Below are 12,162 nucleotides of genomic sequence, written 5' to 3' on the forward strand. Positions count from 1 at the left end.
CCCAGGTGGCACAGTGTTAAAGAATCCGCCTGCCAATGCAGGAGACGCAAGAGACACAGGTTCTATCTCTGGGTCAGCAAGATCCCCTGGAGGAGGAAATGTCAACCCACTCCAGTATTCTTGCCTGGAGAATCCCATGGACAGAGGAGTCTGGTGGGCTACAGTCCATGGGATCACAAAGAGTCAGACATGCCTGAGCAACTATGCACGCACGCACACCATTGCAGCCGGTTAAGCTGACTGTGCTCTATTCCCCATGGGGGTCCAGTGTCCAATGGCTGCAAACAGCAGCCTCCTCGGTAGTGTATGCAGCCTGTTGCTTGTACAGGTTGCCCTAAGCGACCTTGGATACAACTCTTTCCAGTGGACTTTCATGACTGGCATGCTGTCCCCAATCTAAGCTCCAGACAGGTAAGAACAGTGCCTCTGGAAAGCCCTGGGCACGCTGGCCAGGGTCCACATTGGCCAAGTCGTAATGTCCATCCCCACTGAGATGCAGAACAAGGAGCCTGTGATTGAGACCCTCTGTGGGGCCAAGTTCAAGTTCCCCCACCAACACATCTTGGATCCACATCTCCAAGAAGTGGGCGTTTACTAAGGTTAGTGCAGATGAACTTGAAAACGTGAGAGAAAAGTGGCACATTCGGGATGGCTGGGGGCCACATATTATATACACAACCCTAATGGCGGCCCTCTGGACAAATGGCGGGCTCTGCATTCATGAGTCTTGGAGCTGTCCCCTCCTTACTCATGTCCACCAACAAATCCTACTTTCTTATAAAATATATATATTTTGAGATGCCACGCTGTAGTACATTTTGTTGTTGTTCAGTCACTAGGTCATGTCTGACTTTTTGCAAACCAATGGACTGAAATATGCCAGGCTCCCCTGTCCTTCACCATCTCCCAGGGTTTGCGCAAACTCATGTCCATTGAGTCAGTGATGCCATCCAACCATCTCACCCCCTTCTCCTCATGCCCTCAACCTTTCCCAGCATCAGAGTCTTTTCCAATGAGTCTGCTCTTTGTGTCAGGTGGCCAAAGTACTGGAGTTCCAGCTGCATTCCCTAGTAGTACTTTGTATACTTTAGGCATACATAAGACACTTTTTCAAATGTATATGATGACTTCAGTTGTCCTGAGGCTTTATCTTTATTTGGCCCCTCTTCTTTGGAGGATGATTTGTTTTTCCAACTGTGGCAAATAGATGGAGAAACAATGGAGGCAGTGACAGACTTTATTTTCTTGGCTCCAAAATCACTGCAGATGGTGACTGAAGCCATGAAGTTAAAAGATGCTTTCTCCTTGGAAGAAAAACTGTGACCAACCTAGACAGCATATTAAAAAGCAGAGACATTACTTTGTCAACAAAGGTCCATCTGGTTAAAGCTGTGGTTTTTCCAGAAGTCACATGGATGGATATGAGTCATATGGATGTGAGAGTTGGACTATAAAGCTGAGTACCGAAGAACTGATACTTTTGAACTGTGGTGCTGGAGAAGACTCTTGAGAGTCCCTTGGACAGCTAGGAGATCTAACCAGTCAATCCTAAAGGAAATCAGACTTTAATATTCATGGAAGGATTGATGCTGAAGCTGAAACTCCAATACTTTGGCCACCTGATGCGAAGAACTGACTCATTTGAAAAGATCCTGATGCTGGGAAAGATTGAAAGCAATAGGAGAAGAGAACGACAGAGGATGAGATGGTTGGACGGCATCACCAGCTCGATAGACAAGAGTTTGAGTAAACTCCGGAGGTTGGTGATGGACAGAGGCCTGGCGTGCTGCAGTCCATGGGGTCGCAATGAGTCAGACACAACTGAGCGATTGAATGAACTGACCTGAACTGAGTGGTTTTCTACCCACTTGCCCTCTGCCTCTCACTACATTCTTATAGAAGCTATTTGGAAACAGAATAAACCAAAACTCACAGTCTTTCTAGAACCTTCCCCCTCAATGTTTTGGAGGGTCTCAAAAGGGAGTCCTTCCCATCAGTGAACAAAAGTTGTATGCATGCAGAACAGATTTCCTGTGAGACCCTAGCAGGAATATTCAGTGAAATTAATATGGTGAGATACGATGGCTCTACTGGTAAAGAAGCCACCTGCCAATGCAGGAGACTTCAAAGGTGTGGATTCGATTCCTGTGTCAGGAAGATCTCCCAGAGAGGGGCATGGAAACCCACTCCAGTATCCTTGCCTGGAGAATCCCATGGACAGAGGAGCCTGGCGGATTACAGTCCAGAGGGTCGCAAAGAGTCAGACACAGCTGAAGCAACTTAACAGGCACACAGGCACATAATCATTTCCAACGATACGTGTGTAACAAACAAAACCAACACAGACTGTTTAGGAGAAAGAGACTCTCAAGTCTACCAGTGTTAGCAATCCTCACTAATTGTAAAAAGCGGTCAGCTTTAAAAAACAAATGCTAACAGACTACGTATTACGCCTTCATCATTCTAAGATAATCACTACTGAAATTTCACACTGAAGTCCTCTAAATGTTCTCTCCCTGGTGCATTTTAACTGATTATTTTGTAAGAATTCGAGTTATACAGAACTTCAGAAATACATGGCTTTTGCTTAAAGTAAGGCCCACCTTCTTGCAGTCCAAGATGAGAAACCCACCAATCTAGAACAAAGGAAACCCCGCAAGTTCTAAAGTCATAGCCACAGTCAAGCCATCGATCAGCATACATATATTAAGTGCCCGCTGGGCACCAGACACTCTCCCTTCAACGTGTTCTCAACACAGAGAGAAATAAGAGAGGCAGTGTTAGTACAGTAACCTTCGCTGACTGCATTACCAACAGAACATTTCATTTCTCGCTTTAGAGTTGCTTCACTGCATTTAGCTTTTCTTCCAAGAACAGTGATGGCTACTTTTCAAAATGTAACCACACTACCAATTAAGTATTGCTGTTTGGTTTTAGTTTTGCCCAGGAAAAAAGGATAGTATGCCCCCAAAGTAAATCCAACTTGCCATTTCTAATAAAGCATAAAATAATTGAAATAATTTTAAATGACATTTTTCTTGCTTACTCCTCAATCAGAGTTTCTGGGGGAGAATAGTCAGGTCCAAGTCTCTTCTTGAATACTCTTTCATCCTACCTCCAAAGGAAAAAGAGACCAGAAAAAGAAAATAAAAATGAGACAAGTGAGATAGCCAATGGGCTCTTGTTAGAAATAGTTATTGAAATGATGAATTTAGTATGAAAAAAACTATTGAACACTAGATCAGAGGTCTATTACCTTTTCGAACACCAGGAACCAGATCATGGAAGACAGTATTTCCATAGAATGGGATGGATGGTTCCACAGGGTGGATGGTTTCTGGATGATTCTTACAAGAGGCACCCACCCTAGATCCTTTGGATGCCTATTTCACAGTAGAGTTCTGGTTTCTACAAGAATCTAATGCTGCTGCTGATCTGACAGGAGGCAGAGCTCAGGGAGAAATGTGAGTGATGGGGAGCGGCTGTAAATACAGAGGAACATTCACTGGCTCACCGCCTGCCGCCCAGGTCCTAACAGGTCACGGATCCCTGTCCTAGATGAAAAGTCCTCCTCCAGGGGCCTGGCTGAGGGAGCCAAGAAAGTCTGAAGCATAGGCAGGCCTCCACCTTTTCTGGAACCAAATCGGAGCACTCACCCAGCCACACCTTGTGAAGTCAGCCCCAAGCTGCCTTCCCCCCACTTTCTGCTCCCAGGCATAAAGTCACAGAAAGATGCACCCAAGATGCTATGTGCCCACCCCTCTGGCTGGCCCCCTCTGGAAGGGACAAGATCATAGCTGTAACAGAAGTCCCAGGACAACCTGTGCTGCATTATGGTACCACATCCATAATGTCTTAGCGGTTCTGCTGAATCAAAGAAGCAATTGAAAGATAAACATGAACGAAACTGTCAGTGTCATTCAAAGCTTCTCCTTTTTCCCAGGTTCAGATTATTCTCCTTTTTGGGAAAGAACAGTTGTCCCCACAAATTGTGCCCTCAGTAAAATTCTGGAAAGTTCTCTGGGGGAACACAGGGCAGAGTCAGTCACCCCTGAAGCCTGCTCTGCAGCAACAGTAGATTCTATTGTACACTCGGTTGGCCATGATGGGCGTGAGTTGGGGTAGGGACAGAAGCTATTTCCACTTTGGTTGTTGAGTAGATTAAGCCTGGAAGAATGTGATGCACGCTGGGGGCCCCTTGCCCTTTGAACAGGCCAGATTTCACGCCATTTCTGTGGCGTGAAGACATTTAGCAAGGCTTAGGCTGGAACAAGTGCTTCTGAATCCCTGTGCACTGGCTCCAGGTGTTCCAGCTGGAGCAGCCTTCCGGGGCTGTGGAACCTGGTGGGTCCAATCCCAAGAAGACAGCATCTAAAAATCAAATGACTTTGCTTTTGATCTGGTGGGAACACCCATCACTGGGCTGCAGGTCTAGCATGTAAATCCTCTTAGTTGAGCTTTATAAGTGAAATGTGTCTGTCACACAGTTGTAACTTGGTTTGTTTTTATGGGGCCAGATCCCTCAAGAACTCTCTCCTAGAGCTTCAGAGGATAAATGTCGGGGATTTGAGGGTTAACCTCTGCAAGCAGGAGTGTTTGGTTCCTTACAGAATGTTGCCATGGGACTTTGGAAATCTTTCATTCCCACATTTGGGGAATGGTGTTCGCTTAACCTTAAGTAGTAGAGGCAGGACAAGCTCTGATCAGGCCTGGTTCCTGGAGGAGCTCACTGAGCCACAAAGAGGGTAAATCATGGACCTGGGGTGGAAGGCAGGGTAGAGCCAGGGAGAAAGCATCTTGGCTGCTGGAACCCCTGCCACTCCCTGAATATCCTGACCCCAGCGTTTGATGCCACTTGTGGCATGGATTTACCAGTTAGGGTCAGGGTATCCCCGTAGACATCTGTGTGGCTTTTAGTTTACAATTATGAGAGGTTTAAGCCGTAACTATGGTAACAACGCTATGAATAACAAAGACGAAAACATAAGCTTAAGTAATAGTTGCTTTCACAGTTCTCCCACAGCCCTGTGCTTTTTTGCTCTGTTCTGCAGAATTTAAGACTCCTCCTTGGATTGTAGCTGTCACCCATTCTACACTGAAAGCCTCTTGGGGACAGAAACCATATTTCAATCATTTTTGCAGCAAATATGGGATGAAGGATATAGCCTTTGATATCAAATCGGCTTGTGTTTCAAGGTTGGTGGCCCTTGTATGATTTAATTAACTTCTCCAAGCCTCAGTTTACTTATGTGTAAAATGGGAATAACACCCTCATCATCAAGTTTTTGGGTTTGGTTATTGGTTTAGCACCTCCCAGTGCTAAACCACACCCCAGTGTCCACTACGGTGTTTTCAGGCAAGTGATAGACACTTGAAATATCTGAACTGCATTTCTTAAAAGAAGCAGCTAATATTTTCCAAAAAAGAAAGATAGGCTCTATTTAACAATTCTACATATGAATGGGTGAAAGAGAAAACTCAGAAACCCAGTGAACTCCCTGAGGCCATAGAAAACATTGGTAGCAGGTCTCAGGTTAAAACCAAGACTCTTGAACCTAAGTAAGCTCTTCATGGTCATCTAAAGTGTTCCCTGAATGTGTGATTTTGAAGTAAGCAATTATTTACTTCCTCCTGGTTCATCAGGAGACAGAAGAGAGCAAATAGAGGGCAGAGCTTCTGGAAATGTTATCAGAGCTCAGGCAATTCCCAAACACACCACACACCAGCATCAGGGACTCAGTCAAAGGCATTAGGAGAAAACAGAGAGGTTCTACAATGCCTGGAAGGTCCAGACTCACTTAAAGTAATTCTATCCCAAAGGAGTCTCCCTCTGTGTGAGCTTCCCAGGTGGCACAGTGGTGGAAAAAAAGAAAACAAAAACCCCACCTTCCAAAGCAGAAGATGCAAGAGACCCAGGTTTGATCCCTGAGTTGGGAAGACTCCCTGGATAAGGAATGGCAACCCACTCCAATATTCTTGTCTGGAGAAATCCATGGACAGAGAAGCCTGGTGGGCTATGGTCCATGGGGTTGCAAAGAGTCAGACACGTCGAAGCAACTGAGCACATCCCAAAGAATTGGAAAAGAGGAAATGCCTCGGGCACTGGTCCCTGGTGTTGGTGAGCATGTGGGGGTGTGCAGACATTTCCCACACCTGCTCCTGTCGGTGGACCTTTCCCCCGCCTCTGGCATCATGGAAAAGGAACTGTCCATACCGCCTGCCAGAGGACCGCCTCTGACCAAAAGGTTTCCAAGAAGCCGGAAGTGCTGCGGAGAGAGGGAATTCAGTGAGTGGCAAGCTACATTTGTAATTAATTGGAAGGAGACGATCTGAGGCAGGCTCCCCTGCGGGACTCCTGAGTGACGGGCCGATGGGAAACTGCCCCTGTGGGCATCTCGAGATATTCCGAATATCTTTCGGAAACAAAGTAGGAACCCGAGGTGATGACGGAGATCAGGTCCCCACTCCCTGAAGGTAATGCCCTCCATGCGTCACAACATAACACAACACCCAGACAGCAGGTAGCAACACTGCCACGCTATCCACCCACCTCGCCTATGACTCAACTTTCCAAAGCACTTCTCAGAGACGTTTTGGAAATCCCATCTAAACACACTCCTCACCTCTCTTCAATGACAGCTGACACAGAAATGGCTTCGTTCTCTAAGCGCTCTTTCTTCTGCACTTAATAAAACTCAAGGAAGCCTTCTAAGTGTTTTCTGAGAGGTACATTTGTAAATAGGGCTGGTCCCTCTCAGGCTGAAGCATCTATGATTCCGTTGTTCTTAAGACTGTAAATTGAAGCAAGGCGAAGCTAAGACTTGCAGGGAGAAGGATTTGTGGACTGGGAAGGGGCCAAGGAACTGCCAGGCTGGAGCCCAGCTTCCTTCCCAGAGAAAGCGGCAGCCTCCCCCTGCTGGCTGCTGGGAGAACAGAATGTTTCCCAGAAAATCCAGAGCAAGGGCTTCCTTCCCCCTTGGCTCAGTAGTAAAGAATCCATCTGCCAGCCAGAAGACTTGAGTTAAATCCCTGGGTCAGGAAGATCCCCCGGGGGAGGAAATGACAACCTGCTCCAGTATTTTTGCCTGGAAAATTCGAAGGACATAGGAGCCTGGGGGGCTACAGTCCCTGGGGTCACAAAGAGTTGGACACAATGCAGTCGCTAACTAGCAGCAGTATAATTATAAAACAGCACAGCAGTTACACATACTTTAGTGTGAATTAATGTAAACAGGGCACATTTTTTCTGTTTTGGAGATGAAAAAGACAAGAAGCTCTTGTAAGAAAGAAGGCAAAAAATGGAGAAAATAATAATTGTGTTCTATACATGTCATTATGTCTACAGATAAGGAAAGTGAAGCTAACACATTCACTAGAGTTGGACCATAAAGAAGGCTGAGTGCTGAAGAATTGGTGCTTTCAAACTGTGGTGTTGGAGAAGACTCTTGAGAGTCCCTTGGACAGCAAGGAGATCAAACCAGTCCATCCTAAAGGAGATCAACCCTGAATATTCATTGGAAGGTCTGATGCTGAAGCTGAAGCTCCAATACTTGGGCCACCTGATGCAAACAACTGACTCATTGGAAAAGACCCCAATGCTGGGAAAGATTGAGGGCAGGAAGAGAAGGGGACGACAGAGGATGAGATGGCTGGATGGCATCACTGACTCTATGGACACGAGTCTGAGCAAACTGCCGGAGTTGGTGAAGGACAGGGAAACCTGATGGGCAGCAGTCCATGGGGTTGCAGAGTCAGACACAACTGAGCGACTGAACAACAAAAACAACACAGAACTAATCAAACTGCAATCACAAAATAGTGCATGTCCTTTTCCTGCAAAAAGGAAGACAGAAATGCCAAAGGTGAGTTCCTCCAGCTTCACGGTTTGCCTCCTCACAGAGTTTAAACCGTGTCTTACTTGCCCTCAGTGCATCTTTCCACTTCGCCCACAAGGTGGCAGCATTTCTCCAGTGATACAGTCGTCAGCAACGCACGCGGAAGGAATTGGCAGATCTAACTAGAAGTAGAAATCAGGGGATAACGAATATGAAACCTACACAAAGAAAAAAAGCTCCAAAATTGTGATTGTGCGCTATTGAAATAAAGGCTTTCAAATGTAATAGCTTCCAGCCTTTCTGCAGCTTAGAAAAATTTAATTCATAGCCAACTTTTTTAACACTGCCTTCTTCCACCATTTGATGGGGATAAAGACCCTTCAACATCTAATTCTCATTTTCTTTTTTGATAGTTGGTAATTCTGCACACTGCTAGATATAAAATAGATAACAAAGACCTACTATGTAGCACAAGCATTTTTGGGGGGCCATGCCATGCGGCATGTGGTATCTTGGTTCCCTGATCAGGGATGGAATCTGGTCCCTGCGTTGGGAGCTCAGACTCCCAACCACTAGACTGCCAGGGAAGTCCTTATATTCAGCATCTTGTAATAACCTTTAATGGAAAAGAATCTGGGAAATAATACATATGGGGACTTCCCTGGTGGTCCAGCGGATAAGACTCGGCACTCCCAAAGCAGGGGATGCAAGTTCAATCTCTGGTCAGGGAACTAGATCCCACATGCTGCAACTAGAGATACCCATGCCACAGCAAAGACTGAGACAGCCAAATAAATGATTTAAAAAAAAAAAAAAAGAATGCATATGTATTCCTGAATCACTTTGTGAGACGCTTAAAACTAACACAGCATGGTAAATTAACTATACTTCAATTAATTTTTTTAAACAAAGAACTCCAAAAGTTCATCAGTCTGTGCTTTATCCATGATTCCCAGTCCCATTCCATTCAAGATGCTGGGAGCCGGTTGCCCCATCTTTCAGGAGGCCCTTCACCTCTCTGGGAGCTGTCCCCAGGAGCTAGCACAGGGTTCTCAGGCACACTTTCCCTGCGCTTGGCCTAATACAGTGATTTTCCACCTTTAATTCGCATCCCTCCAGAATCAACGGGCTTCCCAGGTGGCTCAGTGGTAAAGAATCTGCCTGCCAAGGTAGGAGATGCAGGAGACTTGAGTTCGATTCCTGGGTCAGGAAGATTCCCTGGAAACGGAAGTGGCAACCCACTCCAGTATTCTTACCTGGGACATCCCATGGACAGAGGAGTCCACGGGGTCAAAAAGAGTTGGACACGACTGAGCGACTAAACAGCAACAACAACCAGAATTAACTAAGCCTCCCTGGGCTCCTCCCTCAAATAGCTTCTGAACTTCCAACTCTTTCCTGACTCCCATGACCCTGCCTTACCATCATTCCTCACAGGTTTTTAGGCACCAACACTGTGCAATGCAGTTCCTATCCCACTGTATCTGGTGGTGCAAGAAGCCCTCAGACACCTCCTTGAAGATGAGTCCGTATCTTGGGCATTCTTTGTGAGACCAGCTTTAAGCTTTCAGCAAGCCTTGCACCATGTCTGACTTCATGTGGGTTTACTGAATGAATGGGTCATTGTGAAAAGGCCGTTTCCTTTGCTTCAATGATGCTGATGATGAATTTCCCCAGAAGAGGCATACTGTCAGTACGTCTGCTTTGACATGGGCCTTGCCCTGGCCCTGGCAACCCATGAAGATGGAGGCTGAAGGGGTAAGTCAGTGTCACATAGAAGAAGGGGAGAATTTGTTTCAGGGAGTACTGTGAGCAGTGTGCTGATCGGGACACAGCCCTTGGTGGGCTTTTACAGTGGTGGTGACCTCCCTCCACGCTGAACCTTCATCCCTCTAGGCTGGCATGCTTCTAGGACCAACAGTCAACTGGAATGCAATGCCGATCCTTCTGTGGATATTTTTCCCTGAGATGAGTTAAATTATACATCAAGATGCTCTTGGTGCAGGGCTTTTTAGCAATAATTTCTTGGCTGAACATTGAATGGAGAGGACTCAGGAAGACCCCTCAGGAAATGAAGGAAAAGTTCGAGGCTGGGACCTCTGAGCCAGGAAACCTGAAGAGGTGGCCTCTTTCTAGCACTTTAAGTATTTCGAGTTTGTTGATGAATGAATGAATGAGTGAATGAATACGAGCTGTCCTCAGAGAAAGGAAGCAGTCTTCTTGATGTCGTGCTAATCTCTGCTCTTTTTTTTTCTTCCGTGACTGTAATTAAGGACGCTCTGTTTTTCTTTTTTTGTCTACCGTGTAACTGATCAGATTGTATCTTTGTGCTGAAGGAAGCAATGACTTCTTGGCATTCACTCCATACACAGGGGTGTTTGCAGACAGTTATCATCTCATTAGTCACCGCCTAGTTAGCTCTTCTTTCCTGTCTCCACATAAATGAATCCCTCTCACTCCCTCAGTCACGTCTGTCCTTACTCTCTGATCCTCTTCCAGTATTTCCATCTCGTCTGGGCCCCAGAGCTTCTCACTGACAATTTATTGTTTCAGGTAAAATACCACCAGAGTTACCCAGAAGGAATATAGGGTGTGCACATTCAGAGGAGAATTAACTCTTTCAGTGCAGTTTCGAAGTTGGAACCAGAAACAAAAGAACTTCGTTTATGGACCACCTTAGGGCTTCCCTGGTGGCTCAGATGGTAAAGCATCTGCCTGCAGTGCAGCAGGACCGAGTTCGATCCATCCCTGGGTCAGAAAGATGCCCTGGAGAAGGGAATGGTTAGCCACTCCAGTATTCTTGCCTGGAAAAGTGGCAGGCTACAGTCTGTGAGGTCCCAAAGAGTTGGACACAACTGAGTGGCTAACACTTTCAACGCTGTATTTGTACAAAATGTCCAAACTGGTTTTAAAGTGCTTGACTCTTTGCCGGCTTTACGCATAACAGAAATCTTGAAAGTGTGCCTCCACCATGTATTATAATACATTTAATATGTCTGTCCTCATAATACTCAAACTGGACCACAGGGATGATAAACTTTTGTAAAAGGAGATGAAACAAGATTCAAGGAGAGCAGAGGAAACAGGAGGAAAATCACAGGAAGAGGTCTTAACCATGGACGGGAAAAGAGTGTCCTCAGACAGCCCTGGCAAGGTCACAGTGGATGTGAATGGAGGTAAGTTAGAAAGGAGGATGGGGAGTAGATAGAGGAAGATGGAAGCTGGATTGGGGCTTCCCCATTGACCTCAATTTTCTTGGTGCATCAGGAGGCAAGATCGTCAGCTGAGAGTGAATAGGAGTGAGGGTGGAAGGAGTTTTGAAAGTGAAGACTGAGGGGTGGGGGAAGGATGGATGGATTGGGAGTCTGGGTTTAGCAGATGCAAGCTGTTATATGTAGGATGGATAAATAACAAAGTAGAGCACAAGGAACTGTCTTCAATACCCTGTGATAAACCACAATGGAAAAGAACATGAAGAAGAATTTTTTTTTTAAAGTGACGGCTGGACCGACCACAGGAAGAAGGAAGCATTGAGAGCCCAACTGAGTCTGGAAACCCTGACCCGGAAGTGGGTTTAGTCTCTAATCCCAGTTTCCTTCTCCAGCCAGTGACAGCTTCCATTCTTGTTTACTCTAAGTGTTAAACATTCCTGATCCAGTCCTCTCTCCTCCATCCTCCCTGCTGCTCTCTTGGAACAAGGTTTCACCGTTTTTCACCTTCACCCAACAGTTTTGTACCTCCCATCTCCTGTTGCCAATCTTCCTTTTTTCTTCCAACTGCTACAGAGACATCTCTTACCACTCAATCTGATCATCACTTCATGGCTTGAAAGACTTCCACAGCTCCCTTGGACTATAGGAGAGAAACCATGTCCCTTTCCTCTGCACATAAGATTTTGGTAAATGGAAAAATGGCAACAAAATTGCCCTTTCCCTGGATGCATGCACCTTTGCAAAGTGACTTTGCCGTTCTTCCCATCGAGAGATGGAGTCAATTTCTCTACCCTTTCATCATGGACTTGTGATTGGCTTTGACTGTTGGGACAATAGCAAAGCTGATACATGCAGAGGCTTTAAAAGCTCTGTCTTACTCTTCTTTGGAAACTTCAGACGTCCATGTGAACAAGCCAGGGGATGACAGACCGCAGAGAGCGAGGGTCCAGTCGTCCTAGACATTCCAGCCATCATCAGCCAGCCAAACCGCAGGCACATGGACAAGCCCAGCCTGGACCAGCAGAAGAACCTCGGAGCTTGGATCACCCCAGATTTCTGATCCACAGGCTCATGAGCCACCACCACTCAGTTTTGGGGTGACTGATGATCAGAAC

The 12,162-nt window shown here is 46.1% G+C and overlaps 1 non-coding gene across 1 annotated transcript; it reads left to right on the top strand.

Moving 5' to 3' along the window:
* Positions 1 to 221: 221 nt before the first annotated feature.
* LOC114115449 (small nucleolar RNA SNORA70) lies at positions 222 to 356 on the top strand. Its single transcript, XR_003589789.2, has one exon. It is a non-coding gene; the product is annotated as a small nucleolar RNA SNORA70 (small nucleolar RNA).
* The last annotated feature ends 11,806 nt before the right edge of the window (positions 357 to 12,162 follow it).

Source organism: Ovis aries, chromosome 6 (genome assembly GCF_016772045.2).
Source record: "Ovis aries strain OAR_USU_Benz2616 breed Rambouillet chromosome 6, ARS-UI_Ramb_v3.0, whole genome shotgun sequence".
Classification (NCBI taxonomy): domain Eukaryota; kingdom Metazoa; phylum Chordata; class Mammalia; order Artiodactyla; family Bovidae; genus Ovis; species Ovis aries.